Source organism: Stegostoma tigrinum, chromosome 45, assembly GCF_030684315.1.
Source record: "Stegostoma tigrinum isolate sSteTig4 chromosome 45, sSteTig4.hap1, whole genome shotgun sequence".
NCBI lineage: Eukaryota > Metazoa > Chordata > Chondrichthyes > Orectolobiformes > Stegostomatidae > Stegostoma > Stegostoma tigrinum.
In genome coordinates this window covers 15,547,196-15,558,922 of record NC_081398.1, presented here as the reverse complement: position 1 = coordinate 15,558,922, position 11,727 = coordinate 15,547,196, and positions in this window count along the sequence as shown.

Below are 11,727 nucleotides of genomic sequence, written 5' to 3'. Positions count from 1 at the left end.
TCTCTCCTACAGAGTAGGACCTGACCTCGAAGAAAGATGCCAATTAGGATCCAGCAATCTATTCTGGTATTCTTTACAGCTCTCTTGATGCTTATTTGATCTGGTGCCAAATCAAATGTGCCCATCACCAAAGGTGCTGTCACCCAGGGTCAGCTGCCAATCAGGTCGAGATTCACCAAAAGGGCATTACTATGGAAGTCTGGCAATTATGACCCATCCCTAATTGCCCTTGAACTAGGTGTCTCATTAACCCATTTCAAATGGTAGTTAAGAGTCAACCATACCGCTGGGGATCTGGAGTCACGTGAAGGTCAGGACAAGGTAAGGATGGCAGATTTCCTTCCCTAAAGGACATTAGTGAACCAGACGGTATCTTTGTGATAATTGATGATAGTTGCCCTAGTCACCATCCCCATGAATAGCTTTCAATTCCAAATTTATTTATTGAATTTAAAATCCACTAGCCACCTTGGTGGGAATTGAACCTGCATCCTCCAACGTTCCACCCTGCCCCCCCGCCCCGGCTTTAATCTGGATGTTTGGATTGATTGGGACTTAGTAAATGTAAGGAAGAAACTAGGAGCAGCAGTCGTGGAATTCCTACAGCACAGAAGAGACCCTTCAGCCCATTGAGTCTGTGTCAACCCACCATTTTCCCACACTTGGCCCATAGCCATGAATGTTGTCACACTTCAAGTGCTCATCCAAGTATTTTTAAAAGATTGTGAGGTTTCCCACTTCATCTATTCCCCCCAGGCAGTGCGTTCCAGATCCCCATCACTCTCTGGATGAAAACATTTTCCTCAAATCCTCTCTAAACCTCCTGTCTTCCATAGTTAAAAGTCAGTGTCTTCAGAACTTGCATGTTCGTCCCTGTGCGAAAGAGGCAATGTGCTTGAAAATTGTGTCCCCTTGTTATTGACCCATTTACTGAGAGGAAGAACTGCCTTCTCTTCCACATAACCTTATACATATCAAGTCCTCCCACAACCTTCTCTGCGCCAAAGAAAACAACTTGGTGTTATCCAGCCTCTCATCGTAGCTAAAACATCCATCATAGGAAATAGACGTAGGCCATTTGGACCTTGTGAGCCTGCTTTCCCATTCAACTATCTGTCTCAACCATCCATACCCCTACATGCCTTTAAAATTGAAAAATGTCTCAATTTCTCAAATGAATTAAATAGCTCTATCAAACAGCAGGCACGGACCAGAGAGACTGAACTGCTTTGTTTGTGGCACATTGCCTCTTTCGCACAGGGATGAACATGCAAGTTCTGAAGACACTGACCTTTAATTCTGGAGAGAGACAGGTCATAGCACAGGGAGATCGATGGATATGTGACATCAAGTAATCGACAGGAGGCAAATTTTTCTCAGTGATGCAGAAATCCCCAGAACAGGTGAAATGGAGAATAAATGTTCCCAGGTCAGGCAACCGAAGAAGTCAAGGAGGAATGAAAGCAAAATAGCATGGATGCTGGAGTTATGAAGTAAAAGCAGAAAGTGCTGGAGAAATTCAGCAGGTCTGGCAGCATCTGCAGAGAGTCAGAAACAGAGTAAACGTTTGGGATTTTCCAATGGGCAGATAATCATTTCTCCAGCAGAGGTGAGAGTTCCACATCAGGAGCAGATTTAACAGACACTGACGGAACTGCCTCAGAAGACTCCGATGGACAGATGGACTACATTGAAAGGATGCAGAGCTGGGCTGAGAAGTGGCAGATGGAGTTTAACCCTGAAAAGTGTGAGGTGATTCATTCTGGAAGGACAAACTTGAAAGCAGAATACAGGGTTAACGGAAAGATTCTTGGCAGTGTGGACGAGCAGAGGGATCTTGGGGCTCATGTCGACAGTTCCCCGAAAGCTGCCACCCAGGTGGATAGAGTTGTTGAGAAGGCGCATGGTGTGTCAGCTTTCATTAATAGATGGATTGAGTACAAGGGACGTGAAGTATGCTCCAGCTATACAAAAACCTGGTTCGGCCACATCTAGAGTATTGTGTCCATTTCTGGTCACCTCATTACAGGAAAGATGTGGAAGCGTTGGAAAAGGTGCAGAGGAGATTTACCAGGATGTTGTCAGGAATGGAGGGAAGGTCTTATGAGGAATGGTTGGGATAGCTAGAGCTTTTCTCTTTAGGACGACGAAGGATGAGTGCTGACTTGATAGAAGTGTACAAAATGATCAGAGGTATAAATAGAGTGGTTAGCCAGAGACTTTTTCCTCGGGTGGAGGTAGCTATTATGAGGGGAGCATAGTTTTAAAGTGAGTGGAGGTAGATATAGGGGAGACATCAGAGACATCAGTTCTTTACTCAGAGAGTGATCGGGGTGTGGAGTGCATTGCCGGAAAGAGTAGTGGAGTCTGTATCATTAGCAGCATTTATGTGGCTATTAGATAGGCATATGGGTGATAGTATAAAGTAGGGGTGGAGGTTAGACAGACCTCAGGTTTAGGGTAAATGTTCAGCACAACACTGTGGGGCAAAAGGCTTGTACTATGCTGTACTGTTCTATGTTCTAACACTATCTTCTCAAGCGTGGCATTGTGACTGAACCCCTTAGGAAAACTGGGCCCAAAGTTTCCTCTTCTAAGCTGAGTCATACCAGAGTAGAACTGCTAACTGTTTCTCTCTCATCAGATGTTGCCAGACAAGTTGAGTTTCTCCAGCATTTTCTCTTTTTAAGAGAAAGAAGCATCTGGTCCTGACAGATCCTCAAAACAAATCACATTTCGCAGTATGGAATATTACCAGACCTGATGCTGATAATTGTTCCTGAAGGATTTAGCATTTAACCATCTTGCTAACAGTTCCTATGGTCACTACTCAACTTGGAGCAATAGGATGACACTCAGAACACTGAGATAATTACATTCAAAATAGTCGAACTATATTTGAGCAGGAAGATGAATAGTTAATTGGTGTGTAAGCATTACTTGCAATCTCAGAGATATCTCCATGTGCATTATTAATTTGGTTACACCTGCAAGTGGTCTTGTAAGAGCTGATCTTAACATTGAACCTTTATTTTTCTGTGTCAAAAGCCCAATTGTCTTGAACAACTGATGGTGCTGAACAGAGACTTTCAGATTTAATTAAGGAACTGTGGTGAAGCACTGAGCAATCAGGGTGGAAATCCAAATTGGCAAAAGATTAAATAGGCCACACTCAGGATGATAATAGCTATAGTTTGGGAAGCATGTAAGTTATAGACATGGGATACACGAAACAGAAACAGACCACTCACCCAACCAGTCCCTGCTGGTACCGATTATCCATTTTTTCTCATGTAAATATACCATCATAACCCTCTATTCCCTTTTTCTCATTCAATGTATTAATACTATTCCCCTCGCCCACTCCTTGTGACAATGAGATCCAGATCTCCCTGCTGTCTTGGTGAAGACATTACTCCAGAATTGTCAATGGGATTTATTAGTGACTGTCTTACAAACTTACATGAACATGAATTAGGAACAACAGCAGGCCATACAGTCCTTTGAGCCTGCTTCACCATTCAATAGGATGGTCTGATTATTTCATTTTGCCCCTAACCCCGTTTACTTTTCTGGCATTCTCCCCACCCCTGTTGCCTTACAGGAACTTTTCCACCTCAGCCTGTAGAATATTGAAAGACTTTGCTTCCACTGCCCCTTGAGGAAGAGAGTTCCAAAGACTTGTGGCTCTCTGCGAGCAATCATTTCTCCTGTTCTAATTTAAAAGGATGACCCTTTATTTTAAACAGTGATCTCCAGTTCTAGATTCTCCCACACAAGAGGAAACATCCTTTCAACATCCACCCAGTCAAGTGCCCTCAGAAGCTTGTATGTTTCAGTTAAATTACCTCTGAATCTTCTAAACTCCAAAGGATACAGGCTGATCCTGGTTAACCTTTCCTCATAAGGTTACCTGTTCATTCCAGGTATTAGTCTCTAAATTGCACTGAACTACAATGAATTAGGAGAGTAAGAAGGGGCCATGAAATGACATTGGCAAGTAGGGTTAAAGAAAATCTCAAGGCATTCTACACATACATTAAAAACAAGAGGATAACTAGGGAGAAAGTAGGACCATTCAAGCATAAAGGAGAGAACTCATGTTTGGAAGCAGACAATGTGGGCGAGATTCTAAATGAGTACTTTGATAATCACACAGGAGAAGGCTATAGAAGATAGTGAGATTAGTGTGGAGCATGCTAATATGCTAGGGCATTTTGAGACCAAGAAAAGTGGTGATGGATCCCTTGGAAAGCATTAAGGTGGATAAGTCCCCAGGACCCATTGTTATCTATCCCAGGTTATTGAGAGGGGTGAGATGGCAGATTGCCGGGGCCTTGACCAAGATCTCATATCCTCACTAGCCACTGGAGAGGTCCGGGAGAACTGGTGAGTAGCTAATGCTGTTCCTCTGTCCAAGAAGGCAAATAGGGTTAATCCAGGAAACTACAGACTGGTGAATCTCTGGACAGCATTTGAAAAAGCATGTCCGAATTAGGGACAAACAACATGGCTTTCTGTGGGGCAGGTCACATCTTACTAATTTGATTGAGATTTTGAATGAAGTGACAAAGATATTTGATGAGGGTACAGCAGTGGATGTTGTTTATACAGATTTTAGCAAGGCTTTTGACAAGGTCCCTCATGGTAGGCTCATCCAGGAAATTAAGATGCATGGGATCCTTGGTGACTTGGCCATGTAGATTCAGATTGCCTTGCTCATAAAAGGCAGAGGGTAGTGGTGGAAGGCTGTTTTTCTGGGTGGAGGTCCGTGACTACTGGTGTTCCTTGGGGATCTGTATTGGGACCCCTCTGCTGTTTGTGATAATAATAAATTACTTGGATGAAAATGTAGATGGGTGGGTTAGTACATTTGCAGATAACAAGAAGATCAGTGGAATTGTGGATAGTGTCGAAAGTTGTTGAAGAATACAGCTCAGTTACAGATATGGGTGGTGAGATGGTAGCTGCATGTTAATCCAGGTGTGAGGTGCTACATATTGGGAGATCAAAAGTTAAGAAAAAGTCATACAGTTAACGGCAGGATTCTGAACAGCACAGATGTACAGATGAGTCCATAGCTCCCTGAAAGTGGCCACACAAGTAAATAGGATGGTTTGCTTTGCCTTTATCAATTGGGTAATTAAGTACAAGAGTCAGGATGTCATGTTGCAGCTTTACTAGACTATGGTTAGGCCACAGTAAGAGTACTGCATTCAACTCTGGTTGCCACATTACACAAATGACTTGAAGGATTTGAAGAGGGCTCAGAAGACGTTTTCCAGAATACTGCCTGGATTAGAATATATGAGCTATAAGGAGAGGCCAGAAAAAAATTAGGTCATTTCTTTTGGAACAGCAGAGGCTGATGGGAAACTGGATAGAAGCCGACAAAATTATGAGATACATAGATGGGTTGACAGTCAGAATATTTCTCCCAGAGCTGAAATGTCTCATACTAGGAGGCATGCATTGAAGGTGAAGGGAGAAAGTTGAATGAATATGTGAGGGGCAAGTTTTTTACACAGAGCGTGGTTGGCTTCTGGAACAAACTGTCAGGGTGCAGAGGCAGATGTGATGGGAGCATTTAAGTGACTTTTAGGTAGGAGCATAAATATGCAAGGAATGGAAGGATGTGGACCAAGGGCAGACAGAAAGGATTAGTTTAATTTAGCATCATGTATGGCATAACATTGTTTGCTGAAGGGCTGTTTATGTGCTGCTGTATTCTGTGTTACTAAACTGTTTCCAACATATTAACATCCCTTGGTAAGTACAGTGACCAGTACTGTACACAGTTTAACTGCAGCATGACCTCCCTACTCCTGTATTCAATTCCCCTCACAATAAATCATAATGCTGTATTAGCTTCCTGATTACTTTCTGTACCTCTTTACTAATCTGTGATTCATGTACTTGGACACCCAGATCACGTCGCACCTCAGAGCTTTGCAACCTCTCACTGTATAAATAATCTGCTTCTTTTTTATTCTTCCTGCTAAAATGGAGAGTTTCAAATTTTCCCACTTTTTTTCTATTTGTCATGTTTTTGCTCTCTCACTGAACCTATTTCCAGCCCTTTGTAGCTTGTCATGTCACTTCCACAGCTCACTTTCCTACATCACGGCACGGTGGTTCAGTGGTTAGCACTGCAGCCTCACAGCACCAGGGACCCGGGTTCGATTCCAGCCTCAGGCGGCTGTCTGTGTGGAGTTTGCACATTCTCCCCGTGTCTGCATGGGTTTCCTCCGGGTGCTCCGGTTTCCTCCCACAGTCCAAAGATGTGCAGGCTAGGTGGATTGGCCATGCTAAATTGCCCATAGTGTTCAGAGGTGTGTGGGTTATAGGGGGATGGGTCTGGGTGGGATGCTTCAACGGGTGGTGTGGACTTGATGGGCTGAAGGGCCTGTTTTCACACTTAGGTAATCTAATCTAATCAGCAAATTTAGCTCCATACCTTGGCTCGTTCATCCAAATATTTGTATAAATTATAAAGAGTTGAGGTCCCAGTTTTGATCCCTGTGCCACACCACTTGTTATAGCTTGCTAATAAAAAAAATCAATTTACGCCAACTCTGTTTCCTGTAGACAGCCAAACTTTTCGCCACACACTTGTCCTTTGATGTGGAAGCTCCTTATCAAATGTCTTCTGAAAATCTAAGTATGGTGCATTCCTCTTTATCCATAGCATATGTCACTTCCTCAAGGACCTCCAGTGAATTGATTAAACATGATTCCTATTTCACAGCACCATGTTAACTCCACCTGATTACATTGAAATTTTCTCAGCGCCATGCCATAACATTTTCCCTGATAGATATGAAGTAACTGTTTGTCGTTGGAGGAACACAGCAAGCCAGGCAGCATCAGATGAGCAGGAATGTTGATGTTTCAAGTCAGGACCCTTCTTCAGAAAAAGTGTCTTTCTGACCCTTTCCCTAGACTACATATCTAAAGAACCAACACTCAATTTGTTAATTCTATCTCTCACACTCTAATTGTTCATTAGTTCCCTTCTTATTAATCTGCTTTTATATTCTGTCCAATCTTCTGATTTGTTACTTGGCTTTGCATAATTATATGCTTTTTCTTTTAGTTCCATATTATCTTTAACTTTTAGTTAACAACAGATGGTCAATCCTTCCCTTGAAATGTTTCTTTCTTATTGGAATATATCTTTTGTGTGCAAGAAATATCTCCTTAAATGTCTGTCACTGCAGTTCTATTTACTTTTTCCTTAACCTTGTCTGCCAAATTACATCAGCTAAATCAGCTTTCATGCCTTCTTAATAGCCCTTAGTCTAAGCCCACTGTTCTGTTCCTCAAACTGAACGTAAAATTCAATTTTGTTATGATTGCTATTACCTAGGAGTGCCTTCACAATGAGATCATTAATTAATCCTATTCATTACCCAATATCAGATCTAATATAGCCTGCTCTCTGGTTAGCTGCACAGAGTACTGTTAATGTGATCTGATCAAGGTCGGTAGAAACATGAAAAAACGTATTAGAGTAGGCTATTTAACCTATTGAGTCTATTCTAACATTCAACACAGTCATGGATAATCCTCTATCACAAAGCCACATTCCTGCTCTCCTCCCATATACCTTAAAGACATCAACCTTTAGAACTTCTTCAGAGTTAAAGGGATTGAAGGGTTTGGGGAGAAAACACGATCAGGAGACTGAGTTGGCTGATCAGCCATAATCCTATTGAATGATGGGGCAGGTTTAAAGGACTGAATGGCCTACTTTCACTGTTACGTTTATGTGTAAGCAAATCAGTTTCTTTCTGAAATATATTCAATGTTTTGACCTCCACAGATTTCAGGAATAGAGAATTCCATGTCTTTTTGTGAAGGCATTTCTCCTCATTTCAGTCTGAAATGGCCTATGCTGTATCCTTAGAATGTGACCATTTGTTCTGGACCCTCTAAAGCAGATGTGCATCATCTCTGCATCCAGTGTGTCACAATTTTATACATTTCAATGAGATCCCCTCTTATTCTACTGAACCTGGTAAATACACAGGCCCAATCAAATATATATATGACAAGCCTGTCACAGGAGGAATCAGTCTGGTGAACCTCCGCTGCATTTCCTCTGCGGCAAGTACATGTTTACCTGGATAATGCTCCAGTTATTGTCTCACCAAGGCCCTGTACAGTTACAGTTAGACTTCTCTGCTCCTGTACTCAAATCCTCTTACAATGAAGGCCTACATAGAGGATTAGTATAGCTTCCCTGCTGGACATAAGGGTTTGATGTGTGGATAACCAAGTAAACCTAATGAACAGGATACTATGATAACAAAGTGTGAAGCTGGATGAACACAGCAGGCCAAGCAGCATCTCATCAGAGAGGGGGATGGGGAGAGGGAACTGGAATAAATAGGGAGAGAGGGGGAGGCGGACTGAAGATGGAGAGAAAACAAGATCGGTAGATAGGAGAGTATAGGTGAGGAGGTAGGGAGGGGATAGGTCAGTCCAGGGAAGATGGACAGGTCAAGGAGGCGGGATGAGGTGGTAGGTAGGAAATGGAGGTGCGGCTTGAGGTGGGAGGAAGGGATGGGTGAGAGGAAGAACAGGTTAGGGAAACAGAGACAAGCTGGGCTGGTTTTGTGATGCAGTGGGGGAAGGGGACGAACTGGGCTGGTTTTGGGATGTGGTGGGGGAAGGGGAGATTTTGAAGCTTGAGAAGTCCACAATGATATCTTTGGGCTGCAGGGTTCCCAAGCGGAATATGAGTTGCTGTTCCTGTAACCTTTGGGTGGCATCATTGTGGCACTGCAGGAGGCCCATGATGGACATGTCGTCTGAGGAATGGGAGGGGGAGTTGAAATCGTTCACGACTGGGAGGTGCAGTTGTTTGTTGCGAATGGAGCAGAGGTGTTCTGCAAAGCGGTCCCCAAGCCTCCACTTGGTTTCCCCAATGTAGAGGAAGCCACACCGGGTGCAATGGATACAATATACCACATTGGCAGATGTGCAGGTGAACATCTGCTTAATATGGAAAGTTATCTTGGGGCCTGGGATGGGGGTGAGGGAGGAGGTGTGGGGGCAAGTGTAGCACTTCCTGCGGTTGCAGGGGAAGGTGCCGGGTGTGATGGGGTTGGAGGGGAGTGTGGAGCGAACAAGGGAGTCACGGAGAGAGTGGTCTCTCTGGAAGGCAGACAAGGGTGGGGATGGAAAAATGGCTTGGGTGGTGGGGTCAGATTGTAGGTCGCAGAAGTGTCGGAGGATGATACGTTGTATCCGGAGGTTGGTGGGGTGGTATGTGAGAACGAGGGGTTTCCTCTGGAGGCGGTTGTGGTGGGGGCGGGGTGTGAGGGATGTGTTGTCCCATTATCATTGAACAGGATACTATGATGGTGATTACACTGTCCCTTACGCACTTGCCTCTGTGCTCCTGTCTGTAACACAATGGGCAATGAGAAACGTGAGGGGAAAAGTAGTAAACGGGATTAAACCTAGCACGTCAGGCAGCATCAGAGGAGTAGGAGTCAGCATTATGGGCCTAGACCTTCATGAGTCCAAATGAAGGGTCCCAACACGAAACATCGACTCTTCTGCTTCTCTGATACTGCCTGACCTGCTGTGTTCCTCCAGCTGCACACTGTATTGACTCTGACTCCAGCATCTGCAGTTCTTGCTATCTCCTAAGGGGTTAAACCTGGTTGTATCACTTCCTGTATTTTACACAATGTCACATGTTCTCCCTCTCAGCCTCGTGACAAGATGAAGCCAATGGAAGATGCTCCTGAAATAAAACTAATACCTTTCTTACCTCAACGAATCAGTAGCATGGTGAGATCGAGAATATTACATGACGGAAGTAAGACAGCAAAACAATTAAGGAAAAATCTCTGACAATCCCACAAAGCATTGAGCAGGTTGCCTGTCCCAACCAATCAGAGATGTGGCACTGTGGTCACCAAAGAGACCTTACCGCAGCCATCCTCCCACCAAAGTTGCATAGACAGTTTGCTTTACACCAATATGATGCTAATGCTAATAAACTGGGGAGAGAAATGACGAGAAAGCAGCTTCACAGCAGGAGCAGCAAAAAGCCAGAGGAAAACCTGAGGAAGAGCAGAGGCCTGAAGAATCAATGGCCTCGAGGCTGCTATATCCGGGAGCAGACACAACAAAACCATGGCTGACATCTTGATCTCAGCACAAAAAGGAATCAATGAAGAGAAAGCATATCTGACCGGAACTGTCCAGAGGCAGAGAGGACACAGCTTTTCCCTTGGGATTCTAGGTATTGGATGAAGTTATAGGTACTGAATAAACACAGTTATTATAGAACAGAGGAATCTTACTTACACCAGGACATATACACAAAAGACATTGACACAGGGACAGGCACACACGGTCTTTCACACACAAAACACACACACTTGATTAAACATGGCCAAGGATATGTCAGAGTAGCTATAATAATTCTCGTATTCATGCAGTTTCTATAATATCCTGGCTCAGTGGTTAGCACTGCAGCCTCACAGTGCCAGGGACCCGGGTTCAATTCCAGCCTCGGGTGACTGTCTGTGTGGAGTTTGCACATTCTCCTCCTGTCTGCGTGGGTTTCCTCCCACAGTCCGAAGATGTGCAGGCTCGGTGGGTTGGCCATGCTAAATTGCCCGTAGTGTTAAGGGGTGTGTGGGTTATAGGGGGATAGGTCTGGGTGGGATGCTTCAGAGGGCGGTGTGGACTTGTTGGGCCAAAGGGCCTGTTTCCACACTGTAGGGAATCTAATCTAATCTAATAACATAATCCCTGACGTCTGGCTATCATTCTTGTAAACCTACATTGTACTCCCTCCTAAGGCATCGTGCCTAGATCTGCATCTGGTTCACCCTTTAGAAAGGGAAATTTGGTGTCAGTAATGATGTAGGTCACCTCCATTCCAACTCCCTTCGTACACTGCTTCTAGCATCAGTCACCATTTTCAGGGTCAAACTCAAACTGTTGTTGGAGTGTAAAGTAAACATCCTTTTGAAAGCATGTGTCAATGATTGGAACTCTGACCTCGAGTAATCCAGAAAAGGAAAACTTTCATTTATATACCACTTTCACAAACACTGGACATCTGAAAGGGTTTCACAGATGAGAAAGTATAGCACTGTGGTGGTGTGGGCCCACAATCCAGAGGAAATAGTCAATGTTTCTCTCTCTCTCTCTCTGTTTCTCTATCAAAATCTCTCTCTTCACATTGGGAGCTTCGATCAAGTCACATCTTCACTCACCCTACCCCAAGGAGAACAGTCTTAACCTTGACAACTTCACTCCTCAGAACTGCAAATGCTCATCCCTGAAAACATCCCAGGTGAACCTCCCGCAGGAATTTTCATACGTTCTTTCATCTTACATGGTTTAGTTTGTCTGTGGCATTGAGGTAATTCCCCAGGACCTGATGGGATCTTCACCAGGATACTGAGGGAGTCAAGGGAAGAAATTGTTGGGGCATTGACAGAGATCTTTGTATCCTCTTTAGCTACAGGTGAGGTCCCAGAAGATTAGAGAATAGCCAATATTGTTCCTTTGTTTAAAGGCAAAGGGATAATCCAGCAAATTATGGGCCAGTGAGCCTTAAGTCAGTGTTAGGAAATTACTGGAGAAGATTGTGAGGGACAGGATTTACTCGCATTTGGAAAAGAATGGACTTATTAGGGATAAGATTAGATTAGATTCCCTACAGTGTGGAAACAGGCCCTTCAGCCCAAC